The sequence below is a fragment of the Pleurodeles waltl genome, chromosome 7, assembly GCF_031143425.1.
Source record: "Pleurodeles waltl isolate 20211129_DDA chromosome 7, aPleWal1.hap1.20221129, whole genome shotgun sequence".
Classification (NCBI taxonomy): domain Eukaryota; kingdom Metazoa; phylum Chordata; class Amphibia; order Caudata; family Salamandridae; genus Pleurodeles; species Pleurodeles waltl.
The window spans coordinates 237,996,487-238,017,453 of record NC_090446.1 but is presented as its reverse complement, the minus strand read 5'-3'; positions in this window follow the sequence as shown (position 1 = coordinate 238,017,453).

Below are 20,967 nucleotides of genomic sequence, written 5' to 3'. Positions count from 1 at the left end.
TTCCAATGCTTTCCCTACCGTTGCACAGACTGAAGTTGATTTAGTGAATAGTACCTCTCCGAATTCCAACGCTTTCCCTAATAATGCACAGATTGGAGTGGGAATAGTAAATTTTAGCCCTCCAAAGTACAATGCTTTTTCTGGTGTTGCACAGACCGGAATGAGAACAGTAAATTTTACTCCTCCAAAGTCCAACGATTTCCCTAATGTTGCACAGACTGTGAATAGTGTAGCATTGTTTTCTGATTTAAATACATATTTTTATAATTGTTTAAATGTATATTTTTATTATTATGTACTTATTTAATTGAATAGCATTTGTTTATGTATAGATATTTTAATTGGTGTAATATTTTTTATAAATATTTTTTTTTACTTGTTGTTTTTATATCTAATTAAGTAGGTAATTTATTTTAATGTTTCATATTTGTGCTTCTATATTTTTATATTTCATATAAATATAGATAAATGTACGCTTTTTATAGTAGTGGCACAGATCTATATATCACAACTTTCTTTTGCTGACTTCCAGCCTATACCCGTGATCAAGAATTGTGGGCTCTGAAATGCATTGGGCTGATTTTTTTTGCTGCAGAAAATTAACCACTTTGTGTAGATTGGATCCATGGTTTGTTTTCTTTGCGCGCTGCATTAATCGCTGTGAGGAGACGTTTGATGCTGATGTATATATATAGATATATATTAGCCCTCAGGGGTGGGATTATGTAATAACATTGGATGCTAATATTATACCTTAGGTCATCATCAAACACATGTGACGATATATAAGAATGTAAGCTATGTCAATAATTAATATACTTATAGATATAATATATAATGACTGTATTATATGACCCAATAGAAATGTCTAAAAGAAAAGAAGATGTAGTATAATAAAAGTGGATACTAATTTATAATCCCATTTAAATAAGACTTTTATAGAAGGAGAATAATTTAAACAACACAACACCAGATGCAAGAAGTATGGTTTCAAGATGTCCACCACTGTTTTGATGTAACTCTAACTGTATTTGCACAAAGTATTTGTCCTTCGTTTATGTTATTTTTTGTGTAATGGAATTCCAACTTCATCCATGAGCAAGGCTACGGCCGAAACGCGTTGGAGGGGAAACTGATTTCTGTGGATAAGGCCTATTAAATATACAACAGCACATTGGTGTCCCGGCTTTTCCTTGAACATAAGGATTTGGTATTTCATATCTATTATTTTATATATATATATATATATATATATATATATATATATATATATATATATGTTCAACATTTTATCTCGCTGCATTCAGAAATAACAAGTCTCCATCACAACAAATTGTTGAAGTGAAGATTTAATATGCAAAAACAAACCCAACCCTTTTCAGAAACGAAGTTTCCTTGCTCACTGAGCAGCGTGACAAGAGGCCTCGCCCTGCCAGAAAACATTTTGAATTGATTAACAGAGGGTTGCAACCTCATCTCTGTCTGCTGCATTGCTGGCAAAGGACATGGTGACTTTATTACTTTATATATATATATATATATATATATATATAGAGAGAGAGAGAGTTTAGATTTTTATCACTGAAAAAAACAAATGTTATAGGATACATGAATGTTATAATTAGGTTCTGAATTTACTCGTACCAAACCTTAGAAATTCAACAGTTATAGTTATAGTTATTTAAAGTAACTATATCTCGTGCCCTAAGGTAACTATACCCTGCACCCCTCCCATGCACAATTGTTTCTTCATTAATTTGACTGCTAATACTTCATTTATTTTTTAATAATGTTGCAGAAGTTGTCATGAGTGCTGTAATATCTGGGGTAAATAGCAGTGGATGTATAGTAAGTAGATAGATAGGCCAGGAAACATTGAAGCATTTTCACAGCAGATTTTCTTAGTTCTGATGGAGGAATTCACTGTGGAACTGTGGAACTGTCCAACTCTTATTCCTCTTAGACTCACAAAGTAAACCTCCAAACATAATTGTAGGACCTTAGGAAATGGGGTCTTCAGCGGGGACTCCATTGGACTGTGTCCTGTCTGGTCATGGCGAAAAACTGCTTCTTCAACACCTATTATATTTTTACCCTAAAGTCAGACATCTTGATTTCTGGCATTGTAAAAACATTGTGCTGCCCACTGGCTCTTAAATTAAATCAACAAATTTAAGCAGAACACTAAACATTAGTGCCATTGAGAATGCCTTATCACAACCTTTTGATTTGTGATTGTCCTAATAGACAGAGAAAAGGGAATATTTAAGAGAAATGTAACTATGAGTGGCAATTGATAAGCATCAATATTTGCTGAGAATTATAAACATGCTGTCACAGGAGGTGTGGGGAGTCAGACCGTTGAAAAACTATTTGAGATAGTGAATAATTCTATTCTTCCATAAATGGGAACACCAACTAATCCACTGAACAATGGAAAATCTGATTTGGCCATTTTTTAATGTAGCAACCGATTCAGAAATGCCCGACACTACTGTCAAAAACTATAACCTTGAACCAATTGCCTCAACATTTGAAGCAGTTAGGATTTCCGCTTGCTGCCTTCTGGACGAACCAAATGAAATCCTTACTGTCACAAGAATCAGTTGTGAATATTGGGTCTGAAACCTCAACATTAAAAAAAACTCAGGGCCTTGTTTGCAAGTCCGTAGCGGCACACTGCGCCACTGAAGCATCATTTGTTTTACGTTATGTTGGCACAGTGTGTCTGCCCATATTTACAAGGCCATGCGAAGACCCTTGCATGGCTTTTCTTGGCCTTGTAAATATGGACCCTTTTACGCATTATAGGAAAGTACCATCTTTCTTGGCGTGGTTTCCCTCTTTTCTGCCTGACGTCAGTGCGTTTGACTGTGTTCACTGAGATCCTGCTAACCAGATCCAAGTGATTATGCTCTCTCTCCCAAAACTCTGTATTTCATCCCACATTTGGCATACTGGTGCCCCCATGTACGTCTGCAGTATATGGTACCTAGGGCGTTGGGGTTCCAAGGGATCCCTACGGGGTGCAGCAGTTATCCTGCCGCCCATAGGGAGCCCATTCAAAGGGTTCTGCAGGCCTGCTATTGCAGTCTGTGTGAACTGGGTACATGCACCCGTTTCACTATAGATCACTACACCAGGTCACTATGAGTCATCCCTATGGAAGGCCCTCTCAGCAAGAGGGCAGGGTGCATGTACCTGTGTGTGAGGAAACCCCTACACTAGCAGAGGTGCCACCAAAAACTCCAAACATACTTTCCTGGACTTTGTGAATGTGGGGTGCCATTTCTTTACGTGTGTACTGGACATAGGTCACTACCTGTGTCCAGCTACATAATGGTAACTCTGAACCTAGGCATTTTTGGTATCAAACATATTGGAATCATACCCCAATACTTTTGTAAGTATTAGTTGTATGATTCTATGCACTCTGGGGGCTCCTTATAGGATCCCCAGCATTGCTTCCACAGTCTTCTGAGGATTTCCAGGCAGTCCCAGCTGCTGCCACCTCACATATAGGTTTCTGCCCTCCTTTTGCTTGAGCAGCTCAAGCCCAGGAAGGCAGAACAAAGGATTTCCTTTGGGGGAGGGGTGTTACACCCTCTCCCTTTGGAAATAGGTGTTACATGGTTTGGGAGGGGTAGTCTCCCCAAGCCACTGATATTCTTTGAAGGGCACAATTGGTGCCTTCTGTTGAAAAGTGGATCATTGGAAAGGGCAGGTAAGTACCTACACCTAGCAATAGGCCACTAATCCCCACTTAGGTCCATTTAGATTTCAATAATTAAACCCAGCTCAACCCTTGGTAGCTTGGCAACGAGCGACAAGGCTTAACTTAGGAGATGTGTGTAAAGCATTAACAAATCACAAAACAGTAAATAAGTAAAGCACAAAACACAATAAAAACCTGACACCAAAATGACCAAAAATGGATTAGGGGAACTGGAGATATGAATTTTTAAAGAATTGATGTTTTCTAGTGCATTGAAGCAACTAGTGCTTAAGGGGTTAAAAAAGGTCACACTGGAAAGGGACAAAGTCCAGAGTTCAGGCTACCCACGAGGTAACACTGTCACACTTACTTTCAGAAGTGTTTCTTGATTCAGGAAAGTGGTCCACAGCACCAGCCAAGGGTTCAGAGGCTCTTGTTTGCTTCTCGGGGTTTGGGACTATAACTCCCACAATGCACCTCTTCAATTTATGGAGTGGCTTCAAATGTCTCCAGACTTCTGGATCTTCTTCCCAGAATGTACCTGGTAAGAATCCTCAAATGGCCACTGGACGCTGGTCAGCTGGTCTCTACTTGTAAGACTTGATGCAGGGGACTTTGGGGAGATATTTTGTACAAGTAGCACACAGGGAGTCCGTTCTTGAAGCAGTAGATGACAGGCAAAGTCCTTTTAGTGGTGAAGCCCAAGTGTGCAGCTGGTGCAGTCCTTTAGAGTGCAGTGTTCAGGTCCAGGTCAGGGGTCCAGCAGGGCAGTACTTCTTTGTCTTGTTCCTCGTAGGTGTCTGAGGTGTGGGTGAAGCTCTGCCATATTTATTCTTGCTCCTGGGTGAAAAACAGGGGGGTCCGGGGTATCCAATCACAGGCAGATTCCTTACCCCTTTGATGACCACTTCCTGGGAAGTATGAGAAAAAACAATCCAAGGGAGCAACTTTCCTCAAAAATCCAACATGTCTGAAAGTGATTTTTGGAGGTTAGATCTGTTTGAGCCCACCACTGGTGTTGTTAAAAAGCCTTAACACACTCCTCTCCTGTCCTCTCCTAATCTAATCAAGAGGGACCCCAGTTGTCTGGGGTTGCAGGATGTGAGGGTGGTGCAGGGACTGCTCCAACAGTCCTTCCTTACCTTTGAAGACCAGTTTGGCCCCCTCCCCCCTTTCCTGCTTTCCCATCTGCTGAGGCTATCTCCTCCCCCAGGCACATCCTTTGTGTTCAGCCCAGGCCACTTCGCACCTCATCAAGGCACCCAGGCCAGGCTGGCAGAGGCTGGCCTATCAGAGAAGAGCACTCTAGAGCTGAAGCTGGCAACTTTCAGGTAGAGTTTTAAAACTCTTTACCTGAAAGAGTTATATTAACTCCAACAATTGTAACTTATGGGATTTATTATAACAATTAATTTGATATCAAACACAATGTATCTGACACTTAAGCAGACTTTGTTAATTAAAATAAAGTCCCCCTATTTAGCCTATGGAGGGCATTCACTACAGTGAAGGAAAAACAAATGTGGCCATTTTACCTCACAAGGACTCAAAAATAATTTTTATGAGGTCCCTGCTTTTAGTTACAAGGTACCCATTCCTAGGGGCACATAGGGCACGCCTTAGGGGTGACTTTATGCAAAAGTAAGGTAGTTTAAGACTTTGGAAGTACTTTTTAATTCCAAAGTCGAATTTGCATATAACTTTAGTTTAAAAGCAGTCAGTTAGACAAGCCTGCCTTCAAAATAACACTGGGCACCTCAGCAGTGCACCTTCGGGTGTACCACCTATGCTGGAGTCCCTAAACCTACATGCCCTATCATATACTAGTGACTTATAGGTAGGGTGACATAGCCAATTATTATTAGCCTAATTTGCATACTCATTTTACACAATGCACGGGCTCTGGGACTTGTTAGTGTTAGAAATGGGGTCTTTGTTTGGCAGTCAGGTTACTGTCCAAACAAGGACCCTCACTCTAGACAGGGTACGTTACACACAATCCAAATTATCCTGTGCCCACCCTCTGGTAGCCTGGCACTGAGCAGTGAGGGTTAACTTTGAAGGCAATGTGTAAAGTATTTGAGCAATAAATCATGCAATAACACAGTAGAACACCACAAAAATGCACCACACAGTGTCTAGAAGAATATATAATATTTATCTGGTAAGGAGGGTCAAAACAATTAAGATGCAATAAGTATATGTTGAAATATCACTGTAGAAATGATGTAAAGGCCCTCATTACAACACTGGCGGACTGCGGTATTTTGGAGAAAGGTGCTGCCGACAGACTGGCAGTACCTCTCTCCAAAATATGACATTGGTGGTTTGGCTCAAGCCAAACCGCCAATGTACCATTCTGTCCACCAGGGTGGTAACAGCCGCTGGGCTGGAGACTTCAGTCTCCTGCCAGGCAGCCATCACTGTCCCACCCGCTGGATTATGACCCCGGCTACGGCCATTGTTTTCATGTCTTTTTTACCGCCACAAAAAAAATGGCCATAGGCACTATCAGTGTCAGGGAATTCCTTCCGTGACACTGTTTAGGGTCGCTCCCCTCCCCATAATCCTCTTCCAACCTCCCCTCCCCCTCCTGCCCCTCAAGACATACACGCACATTCACACACCACCATACACATGCATACACACACATTCGTACCCACATTCACCCACGCATGCATACATACATTCACACACACACATCCACACACTGACATACATACAAGCACACACGCATTCACACAACACAACATACATGCACACTCACACCCATTCATGCACACATGCATTCCACACGCCACACACCCCCATGCACGCACACACAAACACACACCCACACCCCCACACACACAACACCCCCCACCCTCCTCCCCTGACGGAGCACTCGACTTACCTGCTTGCAGGAGGGCCTCCAGCAGGAGACGGGAGGTGGCCCTTCTGCCAGCAGCAACGTCCGCCAGCAGACCACCGGCAGGCCGTATCATGGATCATGATACGGTCTGCGACGGACTACTGGTGTGGCACTGCTGCTGGCAGCAGCGCCACCTTACCGCCATCCGCCGCCATGACTGTAGCCGGAATTCTGCCAGCCTTCTGGCGGAATTCCAGCTATGGGCATAATATGGCAGACGGTAGGTAGCCGCAGTGACGGTGTTTTGGTGGCCGTTGCCGCGGCGGTAGGCGGTCATTACCGCCATTGACATAATGAGGGCCAAAGTGTCTTTAGTCTTTTAAAAGCAACAAATGTCTCTTGAAAGCACAAAGTACCTGATTTGTGTTCAAATTCTCTGCAAGGATCCACAGAGGATGAGATGCGTGGAAAACTGAGAGGTATGTGTCGATTTTTCCAGGCGCACACAGGCAATGCGTTGTCGAGTTTTCACGCAGGACAGGCTTTGAGTTGATTTCCAGCACGTTGACTGGGATCCTCTTCGACTTGTGGGGTTTTCGGATGCATTGAGGACAATTTATTGAAATCCGGCGCTTGCAGGACTAAGTCACAGGAGCTGTGTCGATCCGGTGGCCATTTCGTGGAAATTTCTACCACACAGCAGACGCTGAGTCGATTCCGCTCATGGAGTTGGGCTGCATCGTGCTGGCTCAGCTTTGCGTAGATCTAGTGGGCCGTGCGTTGAATTTCCAGTCGCTACGCTAGTGCTGCGTCAATCTTCTCCTTGCAAAGTCAGGCTGTGTCATTCCAGTTTGCCGTGCAGTGATTTTCTCACTGCGATGCAGGCTGTGCGTCGTTTCTTGATGGCTGTGCATCGATTTTCGCTGCACAGGGAGTTCTTCTTGCAGGACTGAAGTCTTTTTCTTTTTTCTTTTTGAGACTTCAGGGAACAGGAGACAAGTTCTATTCAAGCCCTTGGAGAGTACTTCTTCAGCACAGCCCGAGAGGTGCAAGGCAGCAGGGCAACAGCAATGCAGCAGTCCTTCTCAGAAAGCAGTCAGGTGAGTTCTTTGGGCAGCCAGGCAGTTCTTCTTGGCAGGATGCAGGTTCTGGTTCAGGTTCTCTTCTCCAGGAAGTGTCTGAATTGGTAGGGTCAGAGGCCCTGTTAAAAAAACCAAATGTGCCTTTGAAGTGGGGGAGACATCAAATAGTGGCTTAGAAGTGCACAAGGTCCCCTTTCAGTTCCATCCTGCCTGCCATGGTCCCAGTAGGGGGTGTGGCAGTCCTTTCTGTGAGGGCAGGCTACTCCACCCTCCCAGTCCAGGAATTCCCATTCAATATGCATATGTATGCAAGTGTGACTGAGCATCCTGTGTTTGGGGTTTGTCTGAGTGAATGCACAAGGGAGCTGTCAACTAAACCTATCCAAACGTGGATTGTAAGGCACAGAAGGATTTAAGTGCAGAGAAAAGTTCACTTTCTCAAAGTGTCATTATGTAAATACAAAATTTGACCTTGTTACTCCTTTCAGATCAGAAGCTACCACTCAAACGGTATATGAGGGTAGCCCTAATGTTAGCCTATGAAAGGAGAAGGCCTCACAGCAGTGCAAAACGAACTTAGGAGTTTTACGCTACCAGGACATGTAAACTACACAGGTACATGTCCTGCCTTTTGTCTACAACCCTATGGGTTACCTAGGACCTTCCTTAGGGGTGACTTATATGTAGAAAAAGGGGAGTTTTGGGCTTGGCAAGTACTTTTAAAGGCCAAGTCGAATTGGCAGTGAAACTGCACACAGAGGCCTTGCAATGGCAGGCATGGTTAAGGGACTACTTAAGTGGGTGGCACAATCAGTGCTGTAGGCCCTCTTGTATCATTTAATTTACAGGCCCTGGGCACATATAGTACACTTTAAAAGGGATTTACACGTAAATTAAATAATCTAATTGGGCATGATCCAATGTCATCATGTTTAACGGGAGAGAGCATATGCACTTTAGCACTGGTTAGCAGTGGTAAAGTGTACAGAGTCCTAAACCCAGCAAAAACAGTGTCCAAAAAGTGGAGGGAGGCAGCCAAAAAGTTAGGGGTGACCACCCTAAGTCTGTCAGGTCTAACAGTTAGCAGTGTCCAGGGCACCATCAGAGTCAGGAAAACACCAGCAAAAAGTGAAAAATGGGGGCAAAACGTTAGGAGGCCTCTGCAATCAGCCCTGATTCCTCACACCCTCTATGCATAAACCAGTCTACACCAGTTCAAGGACCTTCAGTCACTGCTCTGGCACAAATATGGAGAATTGAAAGTGGAGAGACCACTTCCCTGTCCATCACCACTTCTGATTACTGCCATCTTGAATCCAAGGCAGGCAACATCTCAGTGGCCAGGCCAGGCCAGGCAGGTAACGTCAGAGCCCCCTCCTGATGAGTAGTCGCCCAGCTAGGTGACCAATCCCCCTTTCAAGGATATTTAGGGTCTCTCTTTTGGGTGGTACCTCAGATTCAGCTTGCAAGATTCCCCCAGGATTCCTCTGCATCCCTTACTTCGACTCCTGACCAAAGAAACTGCATCTGGACTCTCCAAGACCCGACAATCTGCAACAAAGATGAAGACTTCGCCTGCAACATTGTTTCTGCTTCCAGCTTTTGCAACATTTCCAAAGTCGTGCATCTTCTGAAGACAGTCTGTCTTCATTCTGCACAGGAAAGAAGCAGGAATCTCCCCTCGAGTGAAGGAGTCACTCCCCTGCATCTGCAGGCACCAACAGCAATGACAACATGTTTGGTTGTCAGAAGTGGTCCAGATGGTCCTCTCTACCAGCTGTCCAACTTGGGTGGAGGTAACCCTTGCTTTCCCATACAGGACAATACCCCCAGGCTTGTTGGCACTTCTTCCAAGGGGTCGTCAGTATTCATGTGGCTCCAGCCCCCAGCACTCCTTCCTGTGATGCATAGCTCCCTGAGTGACTTTCCTACGGTGTGGGACTTCTTTTCATAGTGCTGCCTGGGCTTCATTTGCACCCTCTGTGTCCCCATCCTGTGGGACTCCTGTGCGTGCTGCCTGTGCTTCTCTGGGTTCTCTGCAATGCTGAGGGACCTCTCTGACTCAGCTTCTTAGGTTGGGTCCTCCTGGGCCTTGCTGGTCCTCGGAAGCACCACTTTCTGCTAACCATGAGTTTTGCTTGTGCCAAGGCTTGTTGGTGGAATCCAGACACACAAACTTGAATACAATCTTCCTTCCGGTGTAGGACATTATCTGCACCATCCAGTAACTTAACTCCGACTCCAGGGCTGCAGTGCTGACTTTCCTTCTGCACCGTCGACCAGCTCCTGCAATCCAAACCTTGGTGGATAGAGGCTCCTGTCCCCTCTGGACTATGCTGTGTCTTCTGGACTTGGTCACCGTTGGTTTCTTGCAGTCATCTCTGGGTTTTGCAATGCTCTCCTTTTCTTATAAGTGTGGGCTCTGGGAGAAATTCTAGTAATTTACTCAGGCTTTCCTGGTTGCTGGGGGAGTTGTGATACTTATCTTTGTGCTTGCTTTCCTGGTACCCCCATCTACCTTCTACACACTCCACTTACCTGGGTGGGGGTGAAGCTCTCACATTCAATTTTTTTAGTGTATGGTTTCTGCTCCCCCACGTCCACTATTCTCTATTGTGTTTTACACTATTTGCACTGTTTCCTAACTATTCTTATGCATATTTCTGACAGCTACTGTATATAACGTGTGTATTACTTACCTCCTAAGGGAGTATTGCCTCTATAGTAATTTTGGTGTTCTGTTACCATAATAAAGTACCTTTATTTTTGGAACACTGAGTGTATTCCTTCATGTGTGTAAATGCTGTGTATCTACAGTGGTATAGCATGAACTTTGCATGTCTCCCATCATGTGCTCTCGTACTTGAAACGGAGGGGGGTATATGTTGGCCTGCTGCAAGAAACCCATCTTACAGCTACTGAGATAGATAAATTGAAGCGCAGATGGAGGGGTCAGATCTTCTCTACTAAATATTCAGCTTATGCCAGGGGAGCACTAGTGTGGATAAGAGCGGGGGTTCCTTTTGAGGTTACGTACACCAATATTGACCACGAAGGCAGATTTGTGATGGTGGGGGGCCTCCTTCACGGTGTCCCAACTACCCTATGCAGCATTTACACCCCTAATCAGGACCAAATTCCCTTTTTACAGCAAATGTCTAGACATCTTACACGTAGAAATGGGGAGGAATTATTAATCGGAGGAGATTTCAACAGTGTAGTGGACGTAGACATGGACCGCTCCACTCCACCACTTAAGGGGGCGATAACACATAAAATAGCCAGCCATTCAAGAGAATGGATGCTGAGTTGGGGACTGACAGACGCTTGGCGCGCCCAACATCTGACAGACAGGGACTATTCATACTACTCTAGCCTACACCACCTACATACCAGGATAGACAGGATCCTATGCTCTGCACAGGCTACACCAAATGTAACTCACACGGAATACCTAGGATGCACCCTGTCTGATCATAAGCCCTTATTACTGGTATGGAAGGCAACCGAGGATAGGCCCCCATTCCATTGTGGAGACTACGTCCGTCTGCCCTGGAGGACCAGGCATACAGAGAGTCACTCCGCTCCCATATCGCAGAACATGTCACCCTTAATGCTAGATCAGCAACATCTAGAGGCATAGAATGGGAAACCCTTAAGGTGACAGTGAGAGGCCAATGCATGAGCCAGACGGCTGGGATCCAGCGCACACTAGAAAGGGAACTGGTTGAGCTAGAAAAGACCATCCACGAAGTAGAAAGGAATAGTAATGATACAGAAACAGAAAGTGACAGATTAAAAGAGGCAAGGTCCTCGCATTCCCGAATTGAAGAACAGCTGAGATTAGATAGCGCATGAAGATATTGGGCCTCAGTGCAAGCAGAAGAGGGTACATCTGGGAGAATGCTGGCCTGGCTGGTGAGACCGGGAAACGAAGGGGCACCTATAGTAAATGTGCACGACATGAAGGGGAGGATTCACCACTCACCTAAAGAAGTCAATGAGGCTTTCCTAGAGTACTACACCTTTCTATACAGGCAGCCAGATCCAATCGAATTAGAACAGGTCCAGGCATATATACACCCGTTACCATCATCCACACTGACAGATAGCGACAGGGATGTCATGGGGGGCCCAGTGTTGCTGGAAGAAGTACAAGAAGCCATATCACAGTTAGCAGCTGGGAAAACCCCAGGTACCGATGGGCTGCCGATAGACTTCTACAAAAAGTACTCTTCACTGCTAGCTCCCAGACTTGTAGAAACATTCACAGAGGCATTCCAACAGGGTATGCATCCCGGCTCTATGAGGGAGGCCCTGGTAATCCCCCTGCCTAAGGGAGACACAGGTGAGCTCTCGGTGACCGACTTCCGCCCATTGTCAATGCTAAATTGTGACTTCAATATCCTAAGTAAACTTATGGCCAATCGGATGCTTCAACATGTCCCTAATCTGATACACCAAGATCAAAATGGATTCATCCCAGCACGGAACACATCCTTGAACCTGAGGTGCCTGTTTTCCATTTTACACATGCCACACACTGAGAAGCCCCCAGGGGCAACCCTACTGGCAATAGACTTCGAGAAGGCATTTTACTCCCTAAGATGGGATTTTCTATGGACAGTGATGCTACGAATGGGGCTGGGAACAAACTGGGTGCGCTGGGTGGATCTATTATATGCATCCCCCCTTGCGAGAGTGAAGACCGGAAAGTCGGTCTCAGAGGCATATCCAGTTTACAGGGGCACTAGACAGGGATGTCCTCTGTCCCCTCTATTATTTGCCCTGGCTATTGAGCCCCTGGCCGCCCAGTTCCGTTCTGCCGGCCTGGGCAGAGGGATAGTGCTAGGACAAACTGAAAATATCATCTCACTCTACGCAGATGACATCCTAATATACTTGAAAGAGGGCGAGACAGGCCTGCCCTGGGCATTAGAAGCGTTAGACAATTTCGGAGCCCTTTCGGGGCTCTGATTAAATAGAAGTAAGACCTTTGTCTTCCCACTGGAAGCGGGCGGAGCACACCGATCGACATGCACTCCGGACGTTGTGTGGGCCCCACACACCTTTAAATATCTGGGCATTCAGGTGTTCCACGACCTAAAAGACTTAAGTGAGGGTAATATAGGTAAGGCACTCCGAGTGCTCCGTTCTTCAGTGGGATTTTGAAGATCCCTGAAACTGACCATATCGGCTAGGATATCCCTGTCAAAAATTATAATGCTCCCACGCCTCCTATATTCCTTTACTAACCTAACAATAGTGATTCCCTCAACTTGGTTCCACGAGTTAAACACCCTACTCAGAGAGCTTATATGGGATGGAGGCCGCAGACGCGCCTCGCTCCCCGTCCTCTGCAGGCCGGCGATCGTGGGGGGCCTCGGGGTGCCAGATTTCGAATCCTATTACTTGGCCTGTCAGTTGCAGTGGGTAGCTGGATGGCTTGCAGGAAGAGGATGCACGGAGGAACTCACTGCTGGTGGGGGGAGAGGCGGAAATTGGATGCTGGTTCTGGTGCTCATGCTCACCCGAGCAGTGAAATGCAAAGTAGAGAGTACATTACTGAAAACTGCGTTAGAATGCTGGAAGCGATGCTCACGTAGAGTGAGAATAGGGACACCATATTCCCCGGCTCTTCCATTACAATGGCTGGTGCTGGACCCATTAGACGGGTCAAGGACCTGCACTGGCCTAGGGATTTGGGCGAGTAAAGGGGTTGGGACTCTCGGAGACTTCTTTCAGGGAGGAGTACTGAGATCATTCACGGACCTAGTTGAAAGAAATAAAATACCGACTGGGCAGTTCTTAACTTACCAGCACCTGACTCACCGTATTAATATAAACTGGGGAACGATTAATGCAGAACCAGAGACACATAATATCATGCACATCCTTCTGACCATGGGCGAGGATACCCACCTGGTCGCTAAACTGTATAGGGCCCAAAATGAGTGCACTCTGATCCCCCTCCAAGCCCTTCGTGAGAGATGGGAAAGGGCACTGGGTAATACTCTGACAGAGGCTGAGTGGAAGAAAGCCATGGCGTACCCTAGGACAGTAACTAGAAACACACGTTTGAGATATATTCAATTTAATTATTTGCACAGAACATATCTCACGCCGCGTAGACTAAACATCATCTATGGGGGAGACCCCAGAGCATGCCCCAGATGCAACGAACTGGATGCAGACTTGGACCATATGTTATGGCACTGCCCGGGCATCCTGTGGTCCTGGGAGGAGATACTGGGCGAACTTGAGAAATCACTGGGTGTCAAACTGGCGCAGACCCCATCACTGTGCCTGCTGGGACTGAGCTCGGGACTGTCGTTGGGTGCAGTAGCTACCCGGTTTCTAGATCTGGCACTCTATAGGAGGCAAATAACACTAAATTGGAAGGCTTCTAGTTCCCCCCCACTGAAAATTTGGCGACGTGAAGTCTTGAAATGAGCCAGAGCAGAACTCCAGGTCTTGGAGCGCGAAGAAATGAGGGGACTGCGCCAGAAACCCATTGCCCCCTTGTGGGAGGAAATATTAGGAGGATGGGAATTTCGAGATAGTGACGAGGAAACAGAAGAAGATTAGCTGAGACACCACCCTGCCAGGAATAATTAATTAGACTAGAACACATAAACACGCACTACGATCTGGAGGGGAAGATCAAAGGACCTAGCACAAAGCGTAAGGTAGCCGAGGGGGGCAGCAACCACCTGGGAGTAAGCGACACTACATAAGTCTGACCAGGAGCCATACCATGCACCCACACACATGACCAAATAACCCCTGAGTAGACATTTAAGATTAAACTTAACAGGAGAACTCCAATCCCAGATGACTAGTCTTTAACCCATCCTACTAGGAACATTCACCTCATAGTAACCACCATCATGTAAATAGTTCTTGAGAATATCTATTGAGAAGCTACATAGACCACGAATACGCTCGCGCAGGCGCTATCCACAGATTGGAATGATACAACAACTGTTGGTAATAATTAATGCGGACTACTGTACAAGTTAAAATTATATTTATCAATGTATGAAAATAAAATGATAATAAAATATTGTTTAAAAAAAAAACTTTGCATGTCTCCTAGATAAGCCTTGGCTGCTCATCCACAGCTACCTCTAGAGAGCCTGGCTTCTAGACACTGCCTACATTTCACTAATAGGGGATACCTGGACCTGGTATAAGGTGTAAGTACCTTAGGTACCCACCACACACCAGGCCACCTTCCTACATTGGTGGTGCAGTGGTGGGATAAGCACTTGCAATTGCCTTATCATTCTTTCACCTGGTACTTTCCACATGAAAGACCGCTCTTTACTTAAAGGTACACATAGTACCTAGTGTTAGGAATCTAGTCTCTGGGTTTGGGTAAGCTAGAGGTCTAGGCATGGTCCTTTCTCTAAATGTCTTCATTGAGTCTAGAAGTTTGGGAGGTTAGGCACACCCTACACCACTCTTACACATACAATGTCTGCAAATGGACATACGTCTGAGGCCATGGATTCTCCTTATGAGAACCTGACATTCAAGGAATTGAAAGGGATGTGTGCAGAAAGGAAGTTAGACATGAGGATCATAATAAAAGTCAGCTCTTAGGCCTCTTTCTTTAGGATAACCAGGAGCAAGCGAGTGACCAGGAGGAGGAGAAAGTAGATTCTAACTCTTCAGTGGTACAAAAATATATTCTAGATCTAGGGAATTATCAAAAGGATTCCTCACAGGGTCACAAAGACCCTAGCAGACTCACTAGCATAGCTTGAATCACTTCAAGAAGTGGGAGGGAAAGCCAGACTGGTAGGGCTCCCTTTATACCCAGAGGGCTAGTAGAAAGAGTCAGTAAGCCTAGGGACAGATCACCCTCTGCCCATATCCATGTCACCTCAGTGTCTGAGGGGGCCACCTGTTCCAACCCGTAGGGAGGGGCCATAGACAGGGAGCTGAGGAAGCTGAGGATGGAAGAGTCCAGGCTGAGGCTGCAGCAGCAACAGTTAGCCCTAGATAGGGAGGCCATAGCAGTTGAAAGGGAAAGGCACGGGTTGGGGCTAACACCCCATGGTGGCAGCAGCTCTGGTTTTAGAGAACAGAGGGTCAGGGAAGACTCTTTTGACTCTAGAAACCTGTGCAAAATTGTTCCCTTCTACAAGGTTGGGATGATATTTATAAGTGGTTTGCTGCACTTGAGAGGGCTTGTAAAGTTCAGACGGTCCCTCAAAGGCAGTGAGCTGCCATCCTCTGGTCATCCTTCTCTGATAATGGGAGGAATAGACTTCTCACTGTCAGAGAAGAGGATGCAGACAATTACAACATTCTTAAGTCAGCACTCTTAGATGGGTTTGGTCTTACCACTGAGCAATCAAGAATAAAGTTCCGGGAGACCAGAAGAGAGTCCTCACAAAACTGGATAGACATTGTGGACTGTTCTGTTAAAGCTTTGGAAGGCTGGTTACATGGCAGCAAAGTGTCTGATTATGAGGGCTTGTACAACTGAATTATGAGAGCGCATATTCTAAAAATTGTGTGTCTGATTTGTTGTACCAATACTTGGTAGACTCAGATCTGACCTCTCCCCAAGAATTGGGAAAGAAGGCAGACAAATGGGTCAGAACAAGGATGCCCAGAAAAGCTTATACTGGGGGTGACAAAGACAAGAAAAAGGAAGGTGATAAGTCTTATGACAACAGTGGGGACAAAGATAAACAGGAGTCTTCATAAGGCCCAAAAAACTCTTCTGGGGGTGGGTCTAAATCATCTTCCTCTCACAATAAGGTAAAAAAGCCTTGGCATTACATGTTTAAAAACAAAGGCCATAGGCCAGGAGAAAAACGCCAAGTCTCCTACCACTACAAACCCCACTCCTACAGATAGTGCCCCTAGCAATAGCAGTAGTGGGGAATAATAATAACAGTAACCAATCCAAAGGTGTAGCAGGGCTTACTCTGTGAAGTATAGTGGAGGCTGGTTTAGTTAGTGTTGGAAAATGGGTTATTGGTAGGGCAGGTAGGTACCTACACCTAGCAACAAGCCACAAACCTCCACAAAAGTACAGTTAGGTCTCAGTAAATTAATCCCAGCTCTACCCTTGGTAGCTTGGCATCGAGCGTCAAGGCTTAACTTAGGAGACAAAGTGTAAAGCATTCAAATATCACAAAACAGTAATTAAATAAAACACAGGAAACAGTTTAAAAATCCAAAACCAATTTATAAAAATAGCTTATATTTTTATCTTTAAAATGACACAAAAACGATTAAAATCGGTTCAGGGGAACCGGAGATATGAATTTTTAAAGTATTATTATTTTCTAGCGCTTAGAAACAAAAAGCGCCAATCGGGTCATCTGGTTGCACCAGGACCGGGGCAAAGTCAAACTTTCAGGCCGACCGCGATGGAGCCCTGCTCGGCTACAAGTCACGGGAGGCCTCGGTTAAAAAGTTACCTTCTGACTTAGTCTTTATTTTGACGTTTTTCTTCACCGGGACGAACCTGCCAGTTGAATCCGACCTCCTGGAGCCCTTGTCCGGATACGCGAAGTCGGTTAGCTCGGTGGTGATTTTTACCTTCGGACTTAGTCGTTTTTTCGAGATGAAAATCCTTCGACCGGGGTAAACCTGGATCTTGATCCGACGTCCATGGAGCCCTTCTCGGATACGATGGCTGGGAGGTCCCGGTCAACTTTTTACGTTCGGACTTAGTCTCTTTTTTGGATGTTTTTCTTTACCGGGACGAACCACGAAGTCAGGCCGGGTCGCAGTTGAGGCAAGCCGGCTAGAATTTCCGCGTCGGGTCGGTCACTTTATGGAGCTTTTTTCCAAAATTTCTCCAATCTTTTCCAAACTTCTGGGGCTTCACCCAGATGTTCTTTTAAGGTTCTTTTGGGGTCCACAGCTCACCCCAAGGGTCCAGAAGTTCTGTGATGGTCCTTGGGAAGTGCGGACTTCAACTCCCAGAATGCACCTGGCGCAAACTCCTTTTTGGCCACTGGACAGTGGTCAGCTGGTCACTTTTTCAGGAGTTGGTGCAGGGGACTCTGGTTAGCAATTTTTCACCTGTAGCAAACAGGGAGTCCCTCCTTGAACCAGTGGAAGCCAGGCAAAGTCCTTCTTGTGGTGAAGCCCAAGTGTGCAGCTGGTGCAGTCTTTCTGAGTGCAAGTTCCAGGTGCAGGCCAGGGGTCCAGCAGGGCAGTCCTTCTTCTCCTTGTAGTTCTTTCTTCTTGAAATTTGGTGGGGATCTGAGGCGTGGGTGCAGGTCTGCCAGTTTTATCCTTGCTCCTGGGTGAAAAGCAGGGGGGCCCTGATTCTCCAATCAGGGACAGGGTCGTCCCCCTGTGATGACCACTTCCTGGGAAGTGTGGCAAAAATCCATCCCAGAAGGCAACAGTCTCTAAAAATCCAAAATGGATGAATCTGATTTTTGGAGGAGAGATCTGGCTGAGCCCACCCACTGGTGTGGCTAAAAATCATAAACACACCCCTCTCCTGCCCTCTCCTAATCTAATCAAGGGGGCACCTAGCTGTCTGGGGTTGCAGGATGTGGGGGTGTTGCTGGGTGCTCCAGATGTCCTTCTCTGCCTTTGAAGACCAGTTTGGCAGCCCTCCCCCTTCCTGCCTCACCATCTGCTGAGGGGAGATTCTCTCCCCCAAGCACATTCCTTTGTGTGAAGCCAGGCCACTTCACACCTCATTAAAGTGGCCTGGCAGAAGCTGCTGCAGGCTGGCCAATCAGAGCACAGCAGCAAAAACAATGCAGAGCTGAAATTGGCAACTTTTTAGGTAAAGTCTAAACTTTTTACCTGCACTAGTTATATTAAATCCAACAACTGGAAGTTGTGGGGTTTATTATAACAATCAATTTGATACCAAATTCTTGGTATGTAACATTTAAGTAGACTTTAAAATTTAAAATAAAGTCTGCCCATTCTAGCCTATGAAGGCCATTTACTTCAATGAGGGGAAAACGAATTTGGCTGTTTTTACCTCACCAGGGCTTATAAATCTATTTTTATAAAGTCCCTGCTTATAGTTACATGGCACCCAGCCCTAGGGGCACATAGGGCACACCTTAGGGGTGACTTATATGTAAAAATAAGGTAGTTTAAAACTTTGGAAGTACCTTTAATTCCAAAGTCGAATTTGCATATAACTTTAATTTAAAAGCAGCCAGCAAGGCAGGCTTGCTTTTAAAATGACACTGGGCACCTCAGCAATGCACCTAGGTGTGCACCACCTATGCTGTGGCCCCTAAACCTACATGCCCTACCATATACTAGGGACTTATAGGTAGGTTAACTTAGCCAATTATAATTAGCCTAATTTGCATATCCATTTTACACAGAGCACAGGCCCTGGGACTGGTTAGCAGTACCCAGGGCACCATCAGAGTCAGGAAAACACCAGCATAAAGTGGAAAATGGGGGCAAAAAGTTATGGGGCCTCTGCAATCAGCCCCAGTTTCTCACACAACCCCCCCCCCAGCCCACACGCCCAGGAGACTCAGCCCAACCCTGGGAGAGTCTTCCTGGCTTGTTAGGCGAGGAAGACAGCGAAGAAAACTGGCTGTCCCTTTGCAGGGCCTACTCTGCCTTATATCCTCCTGTCAGGGTCACTCCCTCTGGGTAGTGAAGCCATCCCAACAGTAAAAGGACCCAACTCAAACTGAAACTTCCCTCTAGGGGGGTCTTCCTCCTCTCTCTCTGCCAACTTGGGTAGTGAGGTGCCCACCTCCCCTACTCCAAACTTTGCTAGGGCAACACCTAGCTTACCCAAAGAGGTCACCCAACACTTGAGCAACTCCACCATGACCAATAGGGTCAGGGGGCCTACTTTGCTATTGGCCTTGGGGTCTGCCTCCCAGGCCAGGTACAGTGCTGCCAGGAAGGCTAGCACCCAGCAGAGGCTACTGACAGCTGTCAGTACCCAGAACCACACCCTAAGCTCTCCACTGACAGGTGGCTGAGCTGCTTTAGGGGCATCTTTGGGGTCCTGGCACCCCTCTTGCTGTCTAGAGTGGGGGGCTACCACCTCTTGTGGCAGACACCCTCCTTCCACTCTCCCTTCTGTCAGTGCAGGGGCAACACCTTGCATCTGGACAGCTGCCTGACTACTCAGGACTTCTTTGGGGTCAGGTGAGGCCTCACCAGTGCCAACTCTGGGCTCCCCCCTTACTGGGGCAGAAGGCCCTTGGCTCCCTGGAACTCTCTTTAAGAGTGGCCTACCCTTCCTTTTCTTCTTTCCTTTTCTTGGGGACCCCTGTCTCCTAACTGTAGGGACTGACTCCCCAGGACTTTGGGTTGGGGGGGCGCCCTGGGCGACCACCCCATCTGTGACCAGACTCACCTCTGGGAGGTCATTGCCCAGGATACAATCTAGGGGAAGGTCAGCACTGACTACCACCCTAATCCAGTCAAGGATACCCTCCCTCTCTAGGGGCACTATGGCTACAGGTTTGGAGGTGACCTCCCCTGTGGCTATCCTGACTTTCTTTGTCTTTCCTGGGACATACATGTCTGGGGTCACTAACCGGTCACTCACTACAGTGTGACTGGCACAGGTGTCTCTCAGGCCAGTGGTAGGGATCCCATTCACTTGAATGTGGTGGAAGTGCCTACTCCCACCCTCAGGGATCACCAGCTTACCATCTGGTCCTGTCTCCCAGCACAATGCTAGGAGGACTTCATCATCTGAGGAATCCTCCTCTATGGCTACACTGGACAGCCCAGTGCTAACCACTTTCTTTGGACAGGCTGCATCTCCTCTGAAGTGACCTGTCTGCTGACAGTCAAAGCAAGCCCTACTGTCCAAGAGCTTTTTTAACCCTGGGTCTCCCTGTCTCTGCATGTCAGATTGGGAGTGGGATTTACTCTCCTCCTTCTTAGGGTTCTGGGGTACAGAGGGAGTCTCTGTGGTGGGCTTACCACCTCCCTCCTTAGGTTTTTGGGGACCTGTCCCCCCCTTCTTGGAGTCTCCCCCCTGGGACTTGACAACCACCCTGGTTCTCAACCACTCATCAGCTGCCTCCCCTAGCTCTCTAGGGTTGGTCAGCTTAGAGTCCACTAGATGCTGGCGTAACCTTTCTTGGATACAATTGGTCAAGATGTGCTCTCTCATGATCAGATTGTATAACCCCTCATAAGTATTAACTTTGTTGCCAATAATCCAGCCCTCCAGTGCCTTTAGTGAGGTGTCTACAAAGTCAACCCAAGACTGGGTACTGACCTTCTGGGTGTCCCTGAACTTCATTCTATATTGCTCTGGGGTCAGACCAAACTTCTTGGCTAAGCACCTTTTCATACTAGGGTATGAATCTGCCTCC